Source organism: Salvelinus namaycush, chromosome 3 (assembly GCF_016432855.1).
Source record: "Salvelinus namaycush isolate Seneca chromosome 3, SaNama_1.0, whole genome shotgun sequence".
Classification (NCBI taxonomy): domain Eukaryota; kingdom Metazoa; phylum Chordata; class Actinopteri; order Salmoniformes; family Salmonidae; genus Salvelinus; species Salvelinus namaycush.
In genome coordinates this window covers 88,032,912-88,059,270 of record NC_052309.1, presented here as the reverse complement: position 1 = coordinate 88,059,270, position 26,359 = coordinate 88,032,912, and positions in this window count along the sequence as shown.

Sequence of the window (26,359 nt, the reverse complement as noted above, 5' to 3'; positions counted from 1 at the left end):
GACTCAACCCACTCAAGTCGAGTACAGCAAAAAAGCCTGGCACGACGTGACGCACGCTTCCTAGGGACAGCATGGGAGAGCACTAGTAAGCCAGTGACTCAGCCCCCGTAATCGGGTCAGAGGCAGAGAATCCCAGTGGAGAAAGGGGAGCCGGCCAGGCAGAGACAGCAAGGGCGGTTTGTCACTCCAGTGCCTTGCCGTTCACCTTTGCACCCTTGGGCCAGTCTACACTCAATCATAGAACCTACTGAAGAGATGAGTCTTCAATAAAGACTTAAAAGTTGAGACCGAGTTTTAATCTCTCACATGGATAGTGTCACGCCCTGGCCATAGAGAGGCTTTTATTCTCTATTTTGGTTAGGCCAGGGTGTGACTAGGGTGGGCATTCTAGTTTCTTTATTTCTATGTTTTCTATTTCTTTGTGTTTGGCCGGGTGTGGTTCTCAATCAGAGGCAGCTGTCTATCGTTGTCTCTGATTGAGAACCATACTTAGGTAGCCCTTTTTTCCACCTGTTTTTGTGGGAAGTTGACTTTGTTTCGGGCACATAGCCTTTTGCTTCGCGGTTTGTTTTTGTAGTGTTTATTGTGTTGTTCGGCGTCATTTTGATTAAATAAACGAAAATGTACGCTTACCACGCTGCACCTTGGTCCTCTTCTTTGCACCTCTGTCCTCTTATTTTCACGGCCGTGACAGATAGGCAGACCATTCCATAAAAATGGAGCTCTATAGGAGAAAGCCCTACCTCCAACTGTTTGCTTAGACAATAAGGAGGCCTGCGTTTTGTGACCATAGCGTACGTGTAGGTATGTACGGCAGGACCAAATCGGCGAGATAGGTAGGAGCATGTCCATGTAATGCTTTGTAGGTTAGCAGTAAAATATTGTATCAGTGGAAAAGATGGAAGGCAATGTTATACTAGTGAGTGTGAGTAAATATGAGTGATTTTGGACTGACATTTCAACAATGAACCCCACCCCAATCAACACCACCAACAACAACAACAACAGTAACGGAATACAGAGCTATCGTGAAGGCCACATCCCTACAACTGCCTGATTAGCTATGCTAAAATAGTGGGACTCATCCATCAAAGCAGGGCCTTTGGTGTGTGTATGTGTATGCAGTAGTTACATAATGGATGTGACTGGTGAGTGTGATAGTGTGGGGAAGTCAAGGTGACACTCTAGATACAGAATATAAGAAGGCTGCCCAGCGTCAGTGGGGACAGATCTGTCTGTCTGCTGTCTGTCATCTACAGCCAACAGTCTGATAGTAGAGACAAGGATAAAAGAGATACACAGACAGGCAGAGAGAGAGAGAGAGTGACCAGGGACAGATAGAAGCCTCCTGCAAGGCCACTGCCAAGCATATTGAAACAAACCCAAAGAGAGAGCAGAGGGGGAATGAGGTAGAGAGGGGGAATGAGGTAGAGAGGGGGGGGTGATGTAGAGAGAGGGAGAGGTAGCGAGGGAGAGAGGTAGAGGGGGCATGAGGAAGTGGGGATGAGGTAGAGAGGGGGAGTGTGGTATATGGGGATTTGGAAGAGGGGGATTAGGAAGGGGGGATTAGGAAGAGGGGGGAGGAGGTAGAGGGGGGATGAGGTAGTGGGGGGATGAGGTAGTGGGGGGATGAGGTAGTGGGGGGGTGAGATAGAGGGGGGGGGGTGATAAGGTAGCGAGGGGGAGAGGTAGCAAGAGGGAGAATTAAAGGGGGGCATGAGGAAGGGGGATGAGGTAGAGAGAGTGGATGAGGTAGAGGTGTATGAGGAAGAGGGGGGTGGGTGGAGGGGGGATGAGGTTTTTAACAGGGTCGTTAGCATTAGGGTTGTCAGACCTAGCTCAATATCTAGGTGTCAGATAAGATAGAGACTGCAGCTCCCATAAAGTTACCTTTCAGACTGAATACGTTTGTAGGAGTAACTGTTCTGATTTGTCTCTCTCAGTTGCTAATTTTTGTCCATTGATGTGCTACCTTTTTATAGCATTTCTGACAATGCAAACATCCCTTTCAGCCGAAGCTCAGAGTTCTAACACCGGGTTGAATGCTTGGCAACAATATACGTTCCTCTCAAGTTCCTGGCTCTTTCCAGAACAGTTACATTGTCCATGAAACTCAGGAACTTGACCACTATCGGCCTGGGCCTATCACCTGGGCCGGTGGTGGGTTTTCCAGTCCACTTCAATCTTCCTGTGGTCCTGTGTTCCATTTTCAATTTCTCAGAAATCATTTCCCTCACTTTGTCCTCAGACTCCATCCAGGTCTCATGTGGAGATTCTGCAATTCCGTCCACAACCATGTTGTTTCGCCTTGAATGTCCCTCGAGAAAATTTTAAACAACAAACAACAGGGATCTAGACAGCTACAAACCCGGGACAATTCGCGGTCCCAGCCACAATGGCTAACCGCGTCGTGGGCTGCGTTCAAGAAACCTCACTAGCTTGATGTCCAGCTAGCTAGCAGCTAGGCTAGCTGCGACGCCAAATAGCTCCTCAGACCCGTCCTTGGTCGGCAGGATCACTGGAAAGATACAAGCAGTCCTAACAACTGATGCCAACTGTGTCGCGGGATCCAACATAAGAAGCTAGGTAGCTACCAAGAACTTTCCAATATACTTTTAAACAACAAACTTTACAAACAAACAAAACCAAGCTCTTCCTCGTTCGGTGTACAACAGTAAGTGAGTGTTGTGTGTTCCTGCACTGTGATGATGATGATATGTCCTCTCCAGCCTTCTCCCTGTTGGCATGGAGTCGGCCATTCTCTGTATCTGAGACCTTGGAACCTCACACTCCGCTCAGCCAATAGCAGAACACAGGAACACAAGGTCAGGGCCTTAATCTCTCTCGTCCGCCTGCTGAACTGGAACCCAAGGACCTGGAACAGCCATTGCCAACAGGTGTTGCACACCGTGTGTCCTGCTAGCCCTGCTAAATAACGTCTGGATTGATCCTGGGACTACACCATCATTCTGAATATATTGGTGTTATATGGGCAGTACTTTCACACAAGTCTCCCATTGACATCAATTTAAGATGTTTTGTCAAAATAAAGTTTCCTGCACTTATCATAATTCTGAACAGGATCCTAAATATATCTACGATCCACAATGATGCTGGTTCAAATAGATGGCATTGTCATGATAATGAATTTTCTCTGTATATACAGTGATCCCTCGCCACTTCGCGGTTCACTTATCGCGGATTCGCTATTTCGCGGATTTTCATAATGCATTTTTTTTTTTTTTTGGGTTTTTCGCTTGACGAGGTCCACCACTCTGCCGTAGAAACAGCTGTGAATCTGGCTAAACAGATTGGAGGAGACGGCTTTAATGACATGAGTCCGGATGACATAAACGCCCTGATTGATGGAGACGCACAGCCGCTGACCGATGCAGAGCTGGCAGAAATGACAAAGCCACAAAGCGACGATGAAAGAGAAGAGGGAGAAGAGGACACGAGAGATGAGGAGGAAGGACTAACGCTTGGTCGCTTAGCAACCATGGTGCGAATGGCCACTGAACTTAAGCGAGTAGCTGAGGAATGGGACCCTTTGATGAGCCGTTCATTACAGTTCTCCAACGTAATCGATGGTGGCATGTCGGTGTACAAGGATCTTTTTGCAAAGAAGAAAAAAGAGCGACAACAGCTGCCTATCACTATGTTCTTCTCCCGAACAAACACACCTGCACCGCGGGCTTCAGAAGAAGAGAACACTGCAGAGCGCAGTCAGGATGCAGCGGCCCAGTCTGAAGAGCAGTGAAACGGCCTACACGTGAGTCACTGTATTTGTATACATGTAATAGTTGCTAATTGTAAAAAAAAAAAAAGTTTTCTATTTCACTTATCGCGGGTCATTTTCGGAACGTAACCCCCGCGATAAACGAGGGATTACTGTAATTAATGTATATTATCTTGGTTATGTTATTGTGGAGTTTCATACCCACCTTCTTTGTGATTTTTGCGATGTGGAAGCTGTTTAGAATGTTAAGAGTGACGACTTCACATCTCCAACACATAGAGTATGGTTAAACAAATCTCCCACACATAGAGTATGGTTATACACATCTCCCACACATAGAATATGGTTATACACATCTCCCACACATAGAATATGGTTATACACATCTCCAACACATAGAGTATGGTTATACACATCTCCCACACATAGATTATGGTTATACACATCTCCAACACATAGAGTATGGTTATACACATCTCCAACACATAGAGTATGGTTATACACATCTCCCACACATAGATTATGGTTATACACATCTCCAACACATAGAGTATGGTTATACACATCTCCAACACATAGAGTATGGTTATACACATCTCCCACACATAGAGTATGGTTATACACATCTCCCACACATAGAATATGGTTATACACATCTCCCACACATAGAATATGGTTATACACATCTCCCACACATAGAATATGGTTATACACATCTCCAACACATAGAGTATGGTTATACACATCTCCCACACTTAAGAGTATGGTTATACACATCTCCCACACTTAAGAGTATGGTTATACACATCTCCAACACATAGAGTATGGTTAAACACATCTCCCACACATAGAGTATGGTTATACACATCTCCCACACATAGAGTATGGTTATACACATCTCCAACGCATAGAGTATGGTTAAACACATCTCCCACACATAGAGTATGGTTATACACATCTCCCACACATAGAATATGGTTATACACATCTCCCACACATAGAGTATGGTTATACACATCTCCCACACATAGAGTATGGTTATACACATCTCCCACACATAGAATATGGTTATACACATCTCCAACACATAGAGTATGGTTATACACATCTCCCACACATAGAATATGGTTATACACATCTCCCACACATAGAATATGGTTATACGCATCTCCCACACATAGAATATGGTTATACGCATCTCCCACACATAGAGTATGGTTATACACATCTCCCACACATAGAGTATGGTTATACACATCTCCCACACATAGAGTATGGTTATACACATCTCCCACACATAGAATACGGTTACACACATCTCCCACACATAGAATATGGTTATACACATCTCCCACATATAGAGTATGGTTATACACATCTCCCACACATAGAATATGGTTATACACATCTCCAACACATAGAATATGGTTATACACATCTCCAACACATAGAATATGGTTATACACATCTCCCACATATAGAGTATGGTTATACACATCTCCCACACATAGAGTATGGTTATACACATCTCCCACACATAGAGTATGGTTATACACATCTCCCACACATAGAGTATGGTTATACACATCTCCCACACATAGAGTATGGTTATACACATCTCCCACACATAGAGTATGGTTATACACATCTCCCACACATAGAATATGGTTATACACATCTCCCACACATAGAGTATGGTTATACACATCTCCCACACATAGAATATGGTTATACACATCTCCCACACATAGAATATGGTTATACACATCTCCCACACATAGAGTATGGTTAAACACATCTCCCACACATAGAATATGGTTAAACACATCTCCCACACATAGAGTATGGTTAAACACATCTCCAACACATAGAGTATGGTTATACACATCTCCCACACATAGAGTATGGTTATACACATCTCCCACACATAGAATATGGTTAAACACATCTCCCACACATAGAGTATGGTTAAACACATCTCCCACACATAGAGTATGGTTAAACACATCTCCAACACATAGAGTATGGTTATACACATCTCCCACACATAGAGTATGGTTAAACACATCTCCCACACAGAGTATGGTTATACACATCTCCCACACAGAGTATGGTTATACACATCTCCCACACATAGAATATGGTTATACACATCTCCCACACATAGAGTATGGTTATACACATCTCCCACACATAGTGTATGGTTAAACACATCACACAGCACAGAATGCAAGAACACAAGAATAGTTCAATCTTATCTTTCAATTTGGTTTGGACATATGTTTTCTCAGACATACTAGTTTCCTGGGGAGTCAATTAGTGAGGAAATAGTTACTGTAGGAGCTAGAACATGACTACTGCAGTTAGAGAGGAAATAGTTACTGTAAGAGCTAGAACATGACTACTGCATTTAGAGAGGAAATGGTTACTGTAAGAGCTAGACATGACTACTGTAGTTAGAGAGGAAATAGTTACTGTAAGAGCTAGAACATGACTACTGCAGTTAGAGGAAATAGTTACTGTAAGAGCTAGAACATGACTACTGTAGTTAGAGAGGAAATAGTTACTGTAAGAGCTAGAACATGACTACTGTAGTTCGAGAGGAAATAGTTACTGTAAGAGCTAGAACATGACTACTGCAGTTAGAGAGGAAATAGTTACTGTAAGAGCTAGAACATGACTACTGCAGTTAGAGGAAATAGTTACTGTAAGAGCTAGAACATGACTACTGTAGTTAGAGGGGAAATAGTTACTGTAAGAGCTAGTACATGACTACTGTAGTTAGAGAGGAAATAGTTACTGTAAGGGCTAGAACATGACTACTGCAGTTAGAGAGGAAATAGTTACTGTAAGAGCTAGAACATGACTACTGTAGTTAGAGAGGAAATAGTTACTGTAAGAGCTAGAACATGTCTACTGTAGTTAGAGGAAATAGTTACTGTAAGAGCTAGAACATGACTACTGCAGTTAGAGAGGAAATAGTTACTGTAAGAGCTAGAACATGACTACTGCAGTTAGAGAGGAAATAGTTACTGTAAGAGCTAGAACATGACTACTGCAGTTAGAGAGGAAATAATTACTGTAAGAGCTAGAACATGACTACTGCAGTTAGAGGAAATAGTTACTGTAAGAGCTAGAACATGACTACTGTAGTTAGAGGGGAAATAGTTACTGTAAGAGCTAGTACATGACTACTGTAGTTAGAGAGGAAATAGTTACTGTAAGGGCTACAACATGACTACTGCAGTTAGAGAGGAAATAGTTACTGTAAGAGCTAGAACATGACTACTGCAGTTAGAGAGGAAATAGTTACTGTAAGAGCTAGAACATGACTACTGCAGTTAGAGGAAATAGTTACTGTAAGAGCTAGAACATGACTACTGTAGTTAGAGGGGAAATAGTTACTGTAAGAGCTAGAACATGACTACTGCAGTTAGAGAGGAAATAATTACTGTAAGAGCTAGAACATGACTACTGCAGTTAGAGGAAATAGTTACTGTAAGAGCTAGAACATGACTACTGTAGTTAGAGGGGAAATAGTTACTGTAAGAGCTAGTACATGACTACTGTAGTTAGAGAGGAAATAGTTACTGTAAGGGCTACAACATGACTACTGCAGTTAGAGAGGAAATAGTTACTGTAAGGGCTAGGACATTATTACAGCAGACAGTCTGGTTTTGCTTTTCACACCTCTATTATGACCAAGAATAGACCTCGTGAGAAATGAAGTGTTAAAGGATGGTTCCATCAGAGAGGCAGCGCTAATAATCATCACCAGCTAACCTCATCCTTTGCCAGAGGTTTGAAAGTGGTTATTTATTACACAATGTACAAACCGACGATCACTAAATATAGTTAATATACAATAGGCCCACTCTTTGATAATTACAGCTGTTTTAAGCTTAGATGAGACTGTAACAATTGCCGTCTTCTTCGGACGAGGAATAGGAAGGATCGGACCAAAATGCAGCGTGGTACGTGTCCATGTTAAATTTATTATAACTGAACACAGAATACAAAATAACAAAAGTGAAACAACGAAAGTCGAAACAGTCCTGCAAGGTGACACAACACAAAACAGGAAACAACTACCCACAAACACAGGTGGGTACAGGCTACCTAAGTATGGTTCTCAATCAGAGACAACGATTGACAGCTGCCTCTGATTGGGAACCATACCAGGCCAAACACATAGAAATACAACACACAGAACAAAACATAGAGTGAAAAACGTAGAATGCCCACCCCAACTCACGCCCTGACCAAACCAAAATAGAGACATAAAAAAGGAACTAAGGTCAGAACGTGACAGTACCCCCCCCCCCCCCCACCTTAGTCTTGGCCCACTTAGGTGGCGCCTCTGGAGTGGCGACCCTCGCCGCCAACCCCGGACTGGGGACCCTTACAGCGGGCCCCGAAAAGGAGGGCGACTCTGGCAGCTCCGGACAGGAGGGCGACTCTGGCAGCTCCGGACAGGAGGGCGACTCTGGCAGCTCCGGACAGGAGGGCGACTCTGGCAGCTCCGGACAGGAGGGCGACTCTGGCAGCTCCGGACAGGAGGGCGACTCTGGCAGCTCCGGACAGGAGGGCGACTCTGGCAGCTCCGGACAGGAGGGCGACTCTGGCAGCTCCGGACAGGAGGGCGACTCTGGCAGCTCCGGACAGGAGGGCGACTCTGGCAGCTCCGGACAGGGGGGCGACTCTGGCAGCTCCGGACAGGGGGGCGACTCTGGCAGCTCCGGACAGGGGGGCGACTCTGGCAGCTCCGGACAGGGGGGCGACTCTGGCAGCTCCGGACAGGGGGGCGACTCTGGCAGCTCCGGACTGCCGAAGCGCACTGTAGGCCTGGTGCGTGGTGCCGGAACTGGTGGTACCGGGCTGAGGACACACACTTCAGGGCGAGTGCGAGGAGCAGGAACAGGGCATACTGGACTCTGGAGGCGCACTGGAGGCCTGGTGCGTGGTGCTGGAACTGGTGGTACCGGGCTGTGGACACGCACCTCAGGGCGAGTGCGAGGAGGAGGAACAGGATACACGGGACCGTGGAGACGCACTAGAGGTCTGGAGTGTAGAGCTGACACAATCCGTCCTGGCTGGATGTTTATTTTCACCCTACAAATGGGCTGTGCAGACTCACCGGAGACACAGTATGCAAAGCCGGTGCAGGATATCCTGGTCCAAGGAGGTACACTGGAGACCAGGATCGCTGAGCCGGCACCCTCCTTCCTGGCTGGATGCCCATTCTAGCCCGGCCAATGCGAGGAGCTGGAATAGAGCGCACCGGGCTAGAATAGCGCAATGGAGACACCGTGCACTCCACTGCATAACATAGTGCCTGACCAGTTACACGCTCCCCACGGTAAGCACGAGGAGTTGGCTCAGGTCTCCCCCCCAAAAAATAAATATTGGGGCTCCCTCTCGGGCTTCCGTGCTAGTCGTGTACCTACATATCGTCGCCATTCCTCCATTCTCCTGTATCCTTCCTCGCACTGTTCCATTGAATCTCAGGCGGGCTCTGGCACTCTCCCTGGATCGATCGACCACCTCTCTATCTCCTCCCAGGTTGTTACCCACTTATCCTTCTCCCGGGTCCATTTTTCCACCAAGCGCTGTTCCTCCCTTTCACGCTGCTTGGTCCTTGTTTGGTGGGTTATTCTGTCACGTTCGTCGTAGCGATGAGACCAAGGCGCAGCGTGATTAGAATACATTCTTCCTTTTAATAATGAAGAACACTTCATCTCAACTGAAGTGAATAAACTACTAGCAGCTAGTTAGCTAGCAAGTAGTTACCATAGCTACAGTCAGTTCAGCTCTAGTTTTCCTTGCACCATTAGCTAGAGCTAGCCAAAAGTTGGCTAATGTTAATTATTTTTTACTTTAGCTATTATTTTTGCCTCAATCTCTCTAGACCTGAATCAAAATGTGAGTTTTTATTAGTCAGTATAGCAATGTAACGTTATTGTTCTGTCAGTTTCCCTAGCTAATTCACTACTTTTCCCACTGACACAATATAAACAGCTCTACAGACTTCACTGTCATGGTGCACAGTCAGTACACAACAGTATGGTCATCATGTCTTACTAGGATCTAATGGTGACAGGTGTCCCTGCAGGGTCAGACAGCCAGGGAAAAGCTCAGGTGAATTTTGCAGCATATTATAACAATCAGTGAATAGACACAAGGTTTCATCTTGAGTTGATTGGTAGGCTACAGTCTGGAATTTGGGAATAATGGTAATTACAATTATTAAAGCATTGATTCTATTCTTGGATAATATAATGTATAAAGGTACACAAGAAGGGGACCAACTCTATACTAATGCCCATGAGCGGGGCTATTTACAGGGGGTACCGGTACAGAGTCAATGTACGGATTCACTGGTGTCAAGGTAATTGAGGTTATATGTACATGTAGGTAGAGTTATTGAAGTGACTATGCATAGATAATAACAGAGAGTAGCAGCAGTGTAGAAGAGGGGGGGCAATGCAAATAGTCTGGGTAGACATTTTATTAGATCTTCAGGAGTCTTATGGCTTGGGGGTAGAAGCTGTTTAGAAGCCTCTTGGACCTAGACTTGGCGCTCCGATACTGCTTGCCGTGCGGTAGCAGAGAGAACAGTCTATGACTAGGGTGGCTGGAGTCTCTGACAATTTTTAGGGCCTTCCTCTGACACCGCCTGGTAAAGAGGTCCTCGATGGCAGGAAGCTTGGCCCCGGTGATGTACTGGGCTGTACGCACTACCCTCTGAAGTGCCTTGCGGTCGGAGGCCGAGCAGTTGCCATACCAGGCAGTGATGCAACCTGTCAGGATGCTCTCGATGGTGCAGCTGTAAAACATTTTAAGGGTCTGAGGACCCATGCCAAATTTTTTCAGTCTCCTGAGGGGGAATAGGTTTTGTCGTGCCCTCTTCACGGCTGTCTTGGTGTGCTTGGAACATGTTAGTTTGTTGGTGATGTGGAAGCCAAGGAACTTGAAGCTCTCAATCTGCTCCACTACAGCCCCGTCGATGAGAATGGGGGGGGTGCTCGGTCCTATTTTTCTTGTAGTCCACAATCATTTCCTTTGTCTTGATCACATTGAGGGAAAGGTTGTTGTCCTTGCACCACATGGTCAGGTCTCTGACCTCCTCCCTATAGGCTGTATAATCGTTTTTGGTGATCAGGCCTACCACTGTTGTGTTATTAGCAAACTTAAGGATGGTGTTGGAGTCGTGCCTGTCCGTGCAGTCATGAGTGAACAGGGAGTACAGGAGGGGACTGAGCATGCACCCCTGACGGGCCCCCATGTTGAGGATCAGCTTGGCGGATGTGTTGTTACCTACCCTTACCACCTGGGAGTGGCCCATCAGGAAGTCCAGGTTCCAGTTGCAGAGGGAGGTGTTTAGTCCCAGGGTCCTTAGCTTAGTGATGAGGGCACTATGGTGTTGAACGCTGAGCTGTAGTCAATGAATAGCATTCTCACATAGGTGGTCCTTTTGTCCAGGAGTGAAAGGGCAGTGTGGAGTGCAATAGAGATTGCATCATCTGTGGATCTGTTCATGCGGTATGCAAATTGGAGTGGGTCTAGTGTTTCTGGGACAATGGTGTTGATGTGAGTCATGACCAGCCTTTCAAAGCATTTCATGGCTACAGACGTGAGTGCTACAGGTCGGTAGTCATTTAGGCAGGTTATCTTAGTGTTCTTGGGCACAAGGACTATGGTTGTCTGCTTGAAGCATATTGGTATTACAGACTCAGACAGGGAGAGGTTGAAAATATAATTGAAGACACTTGCCAGTCGGTCAGCGCATGCTCTGAGTACACGTCCTGGTAACCCGTCTGGCCCTGCGGCCTTGTGAATTTTGACCTGTTTAAAGGTCTTACTCACCTCGGCTGCGGAGAGTGTGATCACACAGTCGTCCAGAAGAGCTGATGCTCTCATGCATGTTTCAGTGTTACTTGCCTCGAAGCGAGCATAGAAGTTATTTAGCTCGTCTGGTAGGCTCGTGTCACTGGGCAGCTCTCAGCTGTGCTTCCCTTTGTAGTTTGTAATAGTTTGCAAGCCCTGCCACATCCGACGAGCATGTAATGAGATGTTAGACAAGCAGGTGTCCACATGCTTTTGCTCATGTAGTGCATCTCTGATTTGTCTTTCCCCTTAGGGCTTTGCTGATCAACATCATCTAATCTCAGTCGTTTTTTCTACTCTTGATATCTCATTTGCCTCAATGTGTTTTTTTAATGGTTCAACCAACCCTCACATGTCTGAAATGCATAGGAGTTCTCACATGTTCTCAGTGTGGCCAGATCGTGCGGCCATTGGCCTCTATGATCTCCCAGTCTGACTCACAGAGAATAGCTTAACTCCTATCGTGTCATCTGTTTGGGGCAGCGCCAGTTTCTGTCTGCTAGTGGAGGTTAGAGAGGACCAGGGAACTGGTACCAGTCAGGCCCCTGCGATGGTGCAGCAGTGGGCAGATGGCGGTACAGAGATGGTGGGTGGAAGGGAGAGGACCCCTGTGACCCCTGTCCTTTGTATCCTCTCTGATTGGTCAGAGGGATGGGCAGATACAGGAGTCCCACTACTCCTGATGCTGTGGTCAGTCTGTCTGAACAGCTGACATTATGACATCACTCTTATGACTAGTGGTGACTAGGGTTGCTGCCCAAGTATCTGAAGTTGTGCAGATAGCATTAAATTGTGTGTGTGTGTGTATTTCTGTCTGTCTGTGAGAATCATCAGCAATGTTCTTTCTGATCAGGCACGTGTACTTCTCCTCTCAGAATATACCCTTTCTACAGTAACCTTTGACTTCTTTCTCTGTGTCGTATTCTGTTGTCTGTCCATTAACCTGAGACTGAAAGTACCCATCATTAAATCTCATTTCTCCCTTCATAAAGTCAGCAAGTACAGTGTGTGCGTTGGCTTTGTGATTGTATGTGTGTGTGTGTGTGTGTGTGTGTGTGTGTGTGTGTCTAATTTCCCGCTCTTTATGACTGCCATACTTAGCTGCCAATCCCAAGGTCTTTGTTTCAGTGTGTGCTGAGGGGTGTACAACGAATGTACATCAGGAAGTTAGTACGCTAACTTTGGTCAACTCAGAGTTCAACTCGGGATAACCGGTGACACGAAAGTGGCTCACCTTTTAGACAGCTACATTTCTATGGCAACCAATCCTTCAGAATTAACCTGTTACAGGGCAGGCTAACTCTTGGCTAACGTCGCTTATCCTGAATTAAGTGTTTGAGCAGCGAGTTGTGGACCAATCAAATTAGATTCCCACCCTCTTGCTAAGAGTGTGTCATTCTCCAGATCATATTTTTAAGGAAGACTACTGATTAAATGTTTTAATAAAATGTTCTTGTGTGTTAAAAATAGTAATATTCAAATACATATAACACCTGACATGTAGTAATGACAGTGTGCATTTGAAACGTCATGCACAGTAAATGTGTTTATTTATTTTGTTGGCAAAAAATGTAATGGTGCACTGACTCACCCACGGATGGATGTTTCAGCATTGTCTCAATGAAGAGTTTGGAGTTCGACTAGACACGTGTCACATGAACGTGCAGTTTCAAGCCCGGCTCGAGCAGAATCAATATATATCCACCTTTGTAACATGGATGAAGCCATGTTACAGTAACTGAATGATGAAGCCATGTTACAGTAACTGAATGATGAAGCCATGTTACAGTAACTGAATGATGAAGCCACGTTACAGTAACTGAATGATGAAGCCATGTTACAGTAACTGAATGATGAAGCCATGTTACAGTAACTGAATGATGAAGCCATGTTACAGTAACTGAATGATGAAGCCATGTTACAGTAACTGAATGATGAAGCCATGTTACAGTAACTGAATGATGAAGCCATGTTACAGTAACTGAATGATGAAGCCATGTTACAGTAACTGAAATCCTGAATAGATGTAGCTAGATTCGTAGTAGACCACCCTGGTTGCATCCTCTCAAACACACACACACACACACACACACACACACACACACACACACACACACACACACACACACACACACACACACACACACACACACACACACACACACACACACAGTCCATTGGTGTTTTTGTTTTAGTCTCTGACTACTGTGGGTGCAATATTGAAAAGAAGACATAAAGAAAAGTGGATCATTTGTAATATTTTTCTATTTGTTAAAGAGAACTTTAACAATAGTCTTATACCCTAACAGCTGTAATCATGTTATATCCAGTTATACAGTTATGTTTTCTAATGTGACAAAAGTGTTGTACCCAACTTGTTCATAGAACATTTTCCAACAAATGATGTGCTCTACCAAGCTGAAGAGATGTCAGTAACAGACACAGCACTGTTGGATTCATCATCTGTCCTACCCTCAACACCTCAGCACTTACAGCCAAAGGGAATCATCTGTCCTACCCTCGACACCTCAGCACTTACAGCCAAAGGGAATCATCTGTCCTACCCTCGACACCTCAGCACTTACAGCCAAAGGGAATCATCTGTCCTACCCTCGACACCTCAGCACTTACAGCCAAAGGGAAATCATCTGTCCTACCCTCGACACCTCAGCACCTACAGCCAAAGGGAATCATCTGTCCTACCCTCGACACCTCAGCACCTCAGCACATCCCTCAGCCAAAGGGACTGATAAACTGTTGGATTTATCATCTGTCCTACTCTCGACACCTCAGCACTTACAGCCAAAGGGAATCATCTGTCCTACCCTCGACACCTCAGCACCTCAGCACATCCCTCAGCCAAAGGGACTGATAAAATAATGGAAAGCTATTAAAGCTCTTCATCTGTCATTCCCCATCATACTTTTTGCTCTTATGTAAGGCAGGACCAGCAGTAAGCTACTGTTGCCAAGCAACAGAGTATTTCATTTAACTTCACCTTCCAATCTTTCAGGCCCAATGGGCTTATTATAAATCTTAAATCTTGAAAATGGCAACCTATTTGGTTTCTGTACATTTTCAACCAAAAAAAGACACAAAAATCACTCAAAAAGCTATCTGGCAGATGAAACTGTTGTAAACAACTCAAAGCCTCCTGTCACCAGCATGCGGCATGGGGCCACCAAAACAAAATCTTCAGATTTTTATTCACCTGATAAACAATATGTCAGATTAACATAAGGACAGCACAATTTGAATTGAAGACAACTGACAAAGACAACTGACAACGCATTTCCTTATTTTTCTGGTGAAAATGTGTCGGCTATCTTTATGTTCTAAGACCAACTAATTCTCCTGTTCATTTTCTAATGTCTATATCTGGCTTGTCTACACCAGGAACTTTCTGTTGGAGCTGTCCTCACTCACCTGGGGTCACACGGCAAGGAACAGAAAGGAAGTGATGTCATACATATCCAGATTCTACAAGAAGAGTATCTGCAACTGCTTGTCTCCACAGTTTATATTACGATATGATACTATATGTATAATATGATATGTCACTTTATTAAGTAACAGACACACATATTGAACCTGAACATTCCTAAAATAAAGGTTTAAGCTCTACAGAAGTACATTGTACAGTTATTGGTGGAGGCCCTACGTGTTGGTTCTCTATGAAAAAACCATGCTGTCAGAAAATGAAGTAAAAATAGAATGAAAGCCATCTAATGAGCCGAGGTGTTACTGTTAGTTAAAGGGGAAGGTGGTATCTGTCCTATGACACCAATTACCCTTCAGCTGTTTGATCCCTTAAAGGTCTCTGCCAGTGGGTTTGCGGTGGTCTGTAGGAAAGGAACAAGAGGTCTAACGAAAAGAAGACAGATTACAACAGGAAACATGTAATTAGTCGAAGATGAGTAATAATTACAACTGAAAGTTATGAACAGAAAAAACATGAGTAGGAAATGTGAATTCCTATTTAGGTCATACTTGTTCAGATGAAAAGGCTTTAAACAACCCATTGACGTTCATCAGAGGAACAGACATTTAAGAGTTTAGTGGCATTCTCTTTGAAAGTGACAGTGTACCTGAGGGGTAATTGAGGGAAGGGCAGATGTGTTGTCATGAGGATTTGTCTCTGTTCTGGCTTCTAGTGATGGAGTCAGAGATTCTTAATTGGATTCTGAAAGGGAGCCTGACATTTTGTTTGAAGCTGTAGCAGGGCTCCCTTAGAAGCCTTGGTTTTGCTAAGAGAAGGACTTTGATGAAATGATGACCTGAGTTATAGTTAAGCAATAAGGCCCGAGGGGGTGGGGTATAGAGCCCTTAGCCGTGGTATATTGGCCATATATATATCCCAGCCAATCAGCACTCGGGGCTCGAACCCCCCAGTTTATTATTATTTTGTATATATTAATTTCACTAGGCAAGTCAGTTATGAACAAATTCTTATTTACAATGACGGCCTAGGAACAGGGGGTTAACTGCCTTGTTCAGGAGTAGCATGACAGATTTTTACCTTGTCAGCTCAGGGATTCGATCTTTTGGTTACTGGCCCAACGCTCTAACCACTAGGCTACCTGCCGCCCCTTATAATTAAAGTTAGCATGCTTTCCCTTCACCTACACTGAACGCTGTCTTTGTTTAATTTAATTGTTGTTTGATTGTGCTAATTGTTTTGTTATATGCTCACTCCTTTTGAGATAAAGCAAAAGGCTAAATGATAACTTGGTTTATAGAAACTGAAATAAATGGGAGAAATAAAATAAACTGAACTGTGACCTGCCTCTCACCTTCCATGTTCTTCCACTCAACCCGAAACTAAGAGAACCTGTGTAGCCTATGTTACGAGTATTATTCACAGCTCCCTATGCTCTTTGTGTAAACCTAGGGTGGTGTAGTCCTATCTATGTTACTGAATTGAGTTCAGTCACAGCCCCTCTCGGCCAGGGTGTGACACCAGCAGGCTAAGTGATTAGCAGCCAGCTCATGGCTAATGTTATTTGCTACTGTAGCTAGCTACCTAGTGGTCTAGCTAATGCACAAAGAGTTTGCTAACAAACGTTGGTGGTCTAGCTAATGCACAAGGAGTTGCTAGCTACGTCCAGTCGGTCATCAGTAACTTGCAGCATGAAGCAGAAATAGACAGTGACTGGCAAGTGACAGGTGGAACATGGTTCTCCAGATGACTTCAACTCTCCACTCATGCTACAGCTAGCTAGCTAGTGATTCGTGTTCGCCATCTTAACTAGCTAGCTACTAATGACTAAGCTTGCTAGTAACCCTGTTGTGTCGAACACATCCCTTGAAAATGAGAAGGTGTGTCCAGTTGTGTTCACATTTTACAGATTGTGAAGTAATCCACTTTCCATACAAAATGAGAGGGAGCTATGACAGGTTATTGCATCTTTCCTGAGAGCCCTGTCTCTCTCTTCCACATAATCTGACCTGCTGATGTCCAGTCCTGCCCATAGGGCTGATGCACTGAACCAAATAAGGGGGAATAGACCAGCTCTGGTTTCCAGTGAGGTCCAGCTCTGTCAGAGGCTTGCCTGCTGCTGTCTGATCTAGCAGCCTGGTGATTCACTGAGCTCATTATACCTGAAACACTGAAAACATGAGGAAGAGATCCAGCAGCCTGGTGATTCACTGAGCTCATTAGACCTGAAACACTGAAGAACATGAGGAAGAGATCCAGCAGCCTGGTGAATCACTGAGCTCATTAGACCTGAAACACTGAGGGAGATGAGTAGCTGGTGTGTGCAAGAACGTGTGTGTGGCCCGTGTGTGTGCACCCGTGTGTGTGTGCGTGCAAGGGGACAAACACACCTTTATTAGTATCCCTTACTAGACTACTCTTCTAACAACTCACCTCCTCTTCCCCTCGCTCCCTCTCCCCACAGCCGGAGACCAGTGAATTGCACATGGCAACGTAAGCGCCAGCTTAATAAAGCAGTCATTGGTTACCACTTTAGGGCTTATACAATCACCTTGGTGAGCCAGCACGACACGGTGTGTGTGTGTGTGTGTGTGTGTGTGTGTGTGTGTGTGTGTGTGTGGGTGGGTGTGTGTGTGTGTGTGTGTGTGTGTGTGTGTGTGTGTGTGTGTGTGTGTGTGTGTGTGCGCGGGTGTGCGTGCGTGTCTGTGTGTGTGTGTGTAAGAGAGAGAGAGGGAGTGAGCCACAATGTCGGGCCGGAGTAGCTTAGCAGTGGACAGTGTGCCAGGCAGCGGCCACACCAGCCTGAATACAGCAGTGAACATGCATGCCTTTGTCCCATTGAGAAAAAATAACTGCTGGGAGTGGAAACACAGTCCGTGTCACAAAGGCTTTTCACATCAATGTCTTAGTCTTTGAATGATGACTTCCTGTGTCTATCCTAACCTGTGTTTCTATTACTCAGCTGTTACTCTGCTTTTGATTACAGCTGGAGATAATAATTACCAATTCAATTTACCAACTCTTGGCCCTGGTTTAAGGGTATAACTAGGGCCCAGAGGTTTTCCTGGTCAGATTATGGGCAAAAACTCTTGGCCCCTCTCATGTAATATTTTCCCATATAGGAAGAAGAGAATGACATGGATGGGATGTCACCATGGATCATCACAAGGCATGGGTTAGGGGAGACCGGGGAACAAAGGAACAGACACTATTTAGTTGTTCTTTTGTACCCTGTGTTACTTTGTTCAGTGGTCTACCCTACTAAACAGAGGTTGGTGATGAATTGTGAATAATGGGAAAGAGACATGGGCAACTGTCACCCGGTAGTTCCTCCTCATTTCACACATTATGGACAGGACAGTACAGGCCTGGGTGCCTGGTCAATATAGTTGGTTGGAGTAAGCCTGCTAAGGCAGAATGTCCTAAAACCCCTAATTCCATTTCTAGCCAGGGAAATACAGCATAAGAAACCTGAGGAATGAATAGACATCGAACTGGAACACCAAGTCCTCTCAGGGAACACAACACATCACACAGCTGAGTCTATAAAACAGCTCTTCACGTCAGAACCATGTGGAATAAATGCATAATCAACACTAACATTGCTACAAAACATGCATAGATACCAATTATGAGGACAATGCTATTGATATATCCCTGCAGATGTATTTTTGTCAGTTGTCTGGACATTACAGTCACACATCTTTCAGCATACAACAGGATATGCCATCAATCACCATGGAAACCCTTAGTGGTGTCATGTTCTGAGGAATGAACAACCAGGTCAACCTCCTTAGTGGTGTCATGTTCTGAGGAATGAGTAATCAGGTCAACCTCCTCAGTGGTGTCATGTTCTGAGGAATGAACAACCAGGTCAACCTCCTCAGTGGTGTCATGTTCTGAGGAATGAACAACCAGGTCAACCTCCTCAGTGGTGTCATGTTCTGAGGAATGAGTAATCAGGTCAACCTCCTCAGTGGTGTCATGTTCTGAGGAATGAACAACCAGGTCAACCTCCTCAGTGGTGTCATGTTCTGAGGAATGAGTAATTAGGTCAACCTCCTCAGTGGTGTCATGTTCTGAGGAATGAACAACCAGGTCAACCTCCTCAGTGGTGTCATGTTCTGAGGAATGAGTAATCAGGTCAACCTCCTCAGTGGTGTCATGTTCTGAGGAATGAGTAATCAGGTCAACCTCCTCAGTGGTGTCATGTTCTGAGGAATTAATAATCAGGTCAACCTCCTTAGTGGTGTCATGTTCTGAGGAATGAACAACCAGGTCAACCTCCTCAGTGGTGTCATGTTCTGAGGAATGAACAACCAGGTCAACCTCCTCAGTGGTGTCATGTTCTGAGGAATGAATAATCAGGTCAACCTCCTCAGTGGTGTCATGTTCTGAGGAATGAGTAATCAGGTCAACCTCCTCAGTGGTGTCATGTTCTGAGGAATGAGTAATTAGGTCAACCTCCTCAGTGGTGTCATGTTCTGAGGAATGAGTAATCAGGTCAACCTCCTCAGTGGTGTCATGTTCTGAGGAATGAGTAATCAGGTCAACCTCCTCAGTGGAGTCATGTTCTGAGGAATTAATAATCAGGTCAACCTCCTTAGTGGTGTCATGTTCTGAGGAATGAACAACCAGGTCAACCTCCTTAGTGGTGTCATGTTCTGAGGAATTAATAATCAGGTCAACCTCCTCAGTGGAGTCATGTTCTGAGGAATTAATAATCAGGTCAACCTCCTTAGTGGAGTCAGTTCTGAGAAAATAGTTGTAAGGTCAACTTCCTAACGATCAGTGTCATTAGCAGGGCTGGATTAAGATATCATAGGCCCTGGGGCTTTGTTGTTTTTGCAGCCCACCCCCATTTAAACAAATCGTTGTACCAAGATGCAATTTGATGCGTAGTAAATTTACTGCTCATCTGTAGCATAGGCGACAGGGAGGTGGTTAGGATTTCCTGCCTGTAGAAATTCTACGTTATTTACATGACAGAACACATTAGCTGAATATTTTTTAATACCACACAAATGACCGAAATGAGTGGCTACTCTGACTGACAAACTGAGTCTAGTCTTACATTCAATCTAGTCTTAAATTCAATCTAGTCTTAAATTCAAACAAACAATAGCCCAGTTCAATGAAGTGACACACAGATTGTACAATATTAGGAGAAAATATACAGTACCAGTCAAAAGTTTGGACACACCTGCTCATTCATGGGTTTGTCTTTATTTTGACTATTTTCTAAGTTGTAGAATAATAGTGAATACATTCAGCATCGTTCACACCCTCTTAAGCTTTAGCCCCACCCATCTTGTTTTGCTCTCCGGGGGCACCACTTGACTCTCTGGCCTATGATTTGTTTTCCTCTGGATAACATGAAAACAGCCTGCTGGCAACAATTTCATTACGCTTTTCTGCAGACGTTTACCGATACCAGCCAACTAATGTTAGCTAGTTCTACAACAATGAACAGCTACAAACTGGAAGTTGGTGAGATGCTATTTTTTCTTCTATTGGTTCTACAGACAGATTAGTATTTTCTTTTCCAAAATGTACATTTTTTCCACAATAGTATTTTGAAATGTGCAAAAGGCAAACCGACAGCCAGAACCAACCATAGAAATATAAACCATAGATGGCAGTCCCCATTGCAAGTGCACCCATGAGTTTAACAGTCAAATCGCAATCATTAGCCTTGAGAGGCCTTGTCCTTTTCATACACAGCCTCACAAACATTCTCTCTCACATGCTCACATGCATGCACACGTCTCTACGAGCCTCATTTAGTTTTAGGAGGCATGTTGAAGACTAGTGACATAAATCCCCATAATGACAGTGAATAACAATAACTCTCCTGATTCTTTATATGTGTGAGAGTAAGAACCACGAAGATGAAAAGGCAGGACAAAGGAGAGAAGTGCTGCTCAGATCACATTAACCAGATCCCATTAACCAGATCACATTAACCAGATCACATGTGATCTGGTTAATGGGATCTGGTTAATGGGATCTGGTTAATTTGATCTGATTAATGTGATATGGTTAATGGGATCTGGTTAATGGGTTCTGGTTAATGTGATCTGATTAATGTGATATGGTTAACCACATCACATTAACCATATCACTTAATCAGATCACATTAACCAGATCACATTAACCAGATCACATTAACCAGAACACATTAACCAGAACCCATTAACCAGATCACATTAACCAGATCACATTAACCAGATCACATTAACCATCTTTGTACTGTGTAATCCTGTGTGGTCACAATAACGCGCTGGCCTTAGTCATCCACAACATTCATTAATGGATTCCTTTTATACTTTTACATACCTTCTTCCCCAGATGGGACTTCATCAAACAGTATTATCATTATTTCCACTCATACATACTCACTGATGCTCAAGGCTACTGTATGGTGGAGGTAAACTCATCCCCACTCAACCACTTTTGGAACAGAAGGGGGCCGAGGAAGATACGAAATTGGTTTGGCTTTTTTCAGGAAGGATAATAGAGATGGAATAGAGAGAGTGAGACGGCAGCACTCGTCCAGAGGGACTGCTGACATGTCCTGTCATGATTCTGTTATGTCACCTACCTCAGTGTGCTGCACCATGACATGTCCTGTCAACATTCTGTTATGTCACCTACCTCAGTGTGCTGCACCATGACATGTCCTGTCATCATTCTGTTATGTCACCTACCTCAGTGTACTGCACCAAGACATGTCCTGTCATCATTCTGTTATGTCACCTACCTCAGTGTGCTGCACCATGACATGTCCGGTCATCATTCTGTTATGTCACCTACCTCAGTGTGCTGCACCAAGACATGTCCTGTCATCATTCTGTTATGTCACCTACCTCAGTGTGCTGCACCAAGACATGTCCTGTCATCATTCTGTTATGTCACCTACCTCAGTAAGCTGCAACATGACATGTCCTGTCATCATTCTGTTATGTCACCTACCTCAGTGTGCTGCACCATGACATGTCCTGTCATCATTCTGTTATGTCACCTACCTCAGTGTGCTGCACCAAGACATGTCCTGTCATCATTCTGTTATGTCACCTACCTCAGTGTGCTGCACCAAGACATGTCCTGTCATCATTCTGTTATGTCACCTACCTCAGTGTACTGGACCATGACATGTCCTGTCATCATTCTGTTATGTCACCTACCTCAGTGTACTGCACCAAGACATGTCCTGTCATTATTCTGTTATGTCACCTACCTCAGTGTACTGCACCAAGACATGTCCTGTCATCATTCTGTTATGTCACCTACCTCAGTGTGCTGCACCATGACATGTCCTGTCATCATTCTGTTATGTCACCTACCTCAGTGTGCTGCACCATGACATGTCCTGTCAACATTCTGTTATGTCACCTACCTCAGTGTGCTGCACCATGACATGTCCTGTCAACATTCTGTTATGTCACCTACCTCAGTGTGCTGCACCAAGACATGTCCTGTCATTATTCTGTTATGTCACCTACCTCAGTGTGCTGCACCAAGACATGTCCTGTCATTATTCTGTTATGTCACCTACCTCAGTGTACTGCACCAAGACATGTCCTGTCATTATTCTGTTATGTCACCTACCTCAGTGTACTGCACCAAGACATGTCCTGTCATTATTCTGTTATGTCACCTACCTCAGTGTACTGCACCAAGACATGTCCTGTCATTATTCTGTTATGTCACCTACCTCAGTGTACTGCACCAAGACATGTCCTGTCATTATTCTGTTATGTCACCTACCTCAGTGTACTGCACCAAGACATGTCCTGTCATCATTCTGTTATGTCACCTACCTCAGTGTGCTGCACCAAGACATGTCCTGTCATCATTCTGTTATGTCACCTACCTCAGTGTGCTGCACCAAGACATGTCCTGTCATCATTCTGTTATGTCACCTACCTCAGTGTGCTGCACCATGACATGTCCTGTCATCATTCTGTTATGTCACCTACCTCAGTGTACTGCACCAAGACATGTCCTGTCATCATTCTGTTATGTCACCTACGTCAGTGTACTGCACCAAGACATGTCCTGTCATTATTCTGTTATGTCACCTACCTCAGTGTACTGCACCAAGACATGTCCTGTCATTATTCTGGTATGTCACCTACCTCAGTGTGCTGCACCATGACATGTCCTGTCATCGTTCTGTTATGTCACCTACCTCAGTGTACTGCACCAAGACATGTCCTGTCATCATTCTGTTATGTCACCTACGTCAGTGTACTGCACCAAGACATGTCCTGTCATTATTCTGTTATGTCACCTACCTCAGTGTACTGCACCAAGACATGTCCTGTCATTATTCTGTTATGTCACCTACCTCAGTGTGCTGCACCATGACATGTCCTGTCATCGTTCTGTTATGTCACCTACCTCAGTGTACTGCACCATGACATGTCCTGTCATCATTATGTTATGTCACCTACCTCAGTGTACTGCACCATGACATGTCCTGTCATTATTCTGTTATGTCACCTACCTCAGTGTGCTGCACCATGACATGTCCTGTCATTATTCTGTTATGTCACCTACCTCAGTGTACTGCACCAAGACATGTCCTGTCATTATTATGTTATGTCACCTACCTCAGTGTACTGCACCAAGACATGTCCTGTCAACATTCTGTTATGTCACCTACCTCAGTGTACTGCACCAAGACATGTCCTGTCATTATTCTGTTATGTCACCTACCTCAGTGCACTGCACCAAGACATGTCCTGTCATTATTCTGTTATGTCACCTACCTCAGTGTACTGCACCAAGACATGTCCTGTCATTATTCTGGTATGTCACCTACCTCAGTGTGCTGCACCATGACATGTCCTGTCATCGTTCTGTTATGTCACCTACCTCAGTGTACTGCACCAAGACATGTCCTGTCATCATTCTGTTATGTCACCTACGTCAGTGTACTGCACCAAGACATGTCCTGTCATTATTCTGTTATGTCACCTACGTCAGTGTACTGCACCAAGACATGTCCTGTCATCATTCTGTTATGTCACCTACCTCAGTGTACTGCACCAAGACATGTCCTGTCATTATTCTGTTATGTCACCTACCTCAGTGTACTGCACCAAGACATGTCCTGTCATCATTCTGTTATGTCACCTACCTCAGTGTGCTGCACCAAGACATGTCCTGTCATCATTCTGTTATGTCACCTACCTCAGTGTGCTGCACCAAGACATGTCCTGTCATCATTCTGTTATGTCACCTACCTCAGTGTACTGCACCAAGACATGTCCTGTCATTATTCTGGTATGTCACCTACCTCAGTGTGCTGCACCATGACATGTCCTGTCATCGTTCTGTTATGTCACCTACCTCAGTGTACTGCACCAAGACATGTCCTGTCATCATTCTGTTATGTCACCTACGTCAGTGTACTGCACCAAGACATGTCCTGTCATTATTCTGTTATGTCACCTACGTCAGTGTACTGCACCAAGACATGTCCTGTCATCATTCTGTTATGTCACCTACCTCAGTGTACTGCACCAAGACATGTCCTGTCATCATTCTGTTATGTCACCTACGTCAGTGTACTGCACCAAGACATGTCCTGTCATTATTCTGTTATGTCACCTACCTCAGTGTACTGCACCAAGACATGTCCTGTCATTATTCTGTTATGTCACCTACCTCAGTGTGCTGCACCATGACATGTCCTGTCATCGTTCTGTTATGTCACCTACCTCAGTGTACTGCACCATGACATGTCCTGTCAACATTCTGTTATGTCACCTACCTCAGTGTACTGCACCAAGACATGTCCTGTCATTATTCTGTTATGTCACCTACCTCAGTGTACTGCACCAAGACATGTCCTGTCATCATTATGTTATGTCACCTACCTCAGTGTACTGCACCATGACATGTCCTGTCATTATTCTGTTATGTCACCTACCTCAGTGTGCTGCACCATGACATGTCCTGTCATTATTCTGTTATGTCACCTACCTCAGTGTACTGCACCAAGACATGTCCTGTCATTATTATGTTATGTCACCTACCTCAGTGTACTGCACCAAGACATGTCCTGTCAACATTCTGTTATGTCACCTACCTCAGTGTACTGCACCAAGACATGTCCTGTCATTATTCTGTTATGTCACCTACCTCAGTGCACTGCACCAAGACATGTCCTGTCATTATTCTGTTATGTCACCTACCTCAGTGTACTGCACCAAGACATGTCCTGTCATTATTCTGGTATGTCACCTACCTCAGTGTGCTGCACCATGACATGTCCTGTCATCGTTCTGTTATGTCACCTACCTCAGTGTACTGCACCAAGACATGTCCTGTCATCATTCTGTTATGTCACCTACGTCAGTGTACTGCACCAAGACATGTCCTGTCATTATTCTGTTATGTCACCTACGTCAGTGTACTGCACCAAGACATGTCCTGTCATCATTCTGTTATGTCACCTACCTCAGTGTACTGCACCAAGACATGTCCTGTCATCATTCTGTTATGTCACCTACGTCAGTGTACTGCACCAAGACATGTCCTGTCATTATTCTGTTATGTCACCTACCTCAGTGTACTGCACCAAGACATGTCCTGTCATTATTCTGTTATGTCACCTACCTCAGTGTGCTGCACCATGACATGTCCTGTCATCGTTCTGTTATGTCACCTACCTCAGTGTACTGCACCATGACATGTCCTGTCAACATTCTGTTATGTCACCTACCTCAGTGTACTGCACCAAGACATGTCCTGTCATTATTCTGTTATGTCACCTACCTCAGTGTACTGCACCAAGACATGTCCTGTCATCATTATGTTATGTCACCTACCTCAGTGTACTGCACCATGACATGTCCTGTCATTATTCTGTTATGTCACCTACCTCAGTGTGCTGCACCATGACATGTCCTGTCATTATTCTGTTATGTCACCTACCTCAGTGTACTGCACCAAGACATGTCCTGTCATTATTATGTTATGTCACCTACCTCAGTGTACTGCACCAAGACATGTCCTGTCAACATTCTGTTATGTCACCTACCTCAGTGTACTGCACCAAGACATGTCCTGTCATTATTCTGTTATGTCACCTACCTCAGTGCACTGCACCAAGACATGTCCTGTCATCATTATGTTATGTCACCTACCTAAGTGTACTGCACCAAGACATGTCCTGTCAACATTCTGTTATGTCACCTACCTCAGTGTACTGCACCATGACATGTCCTGTCATTATTATGTTATGTCACCTACCTCAGTGTACTGCACCAAGACATGTC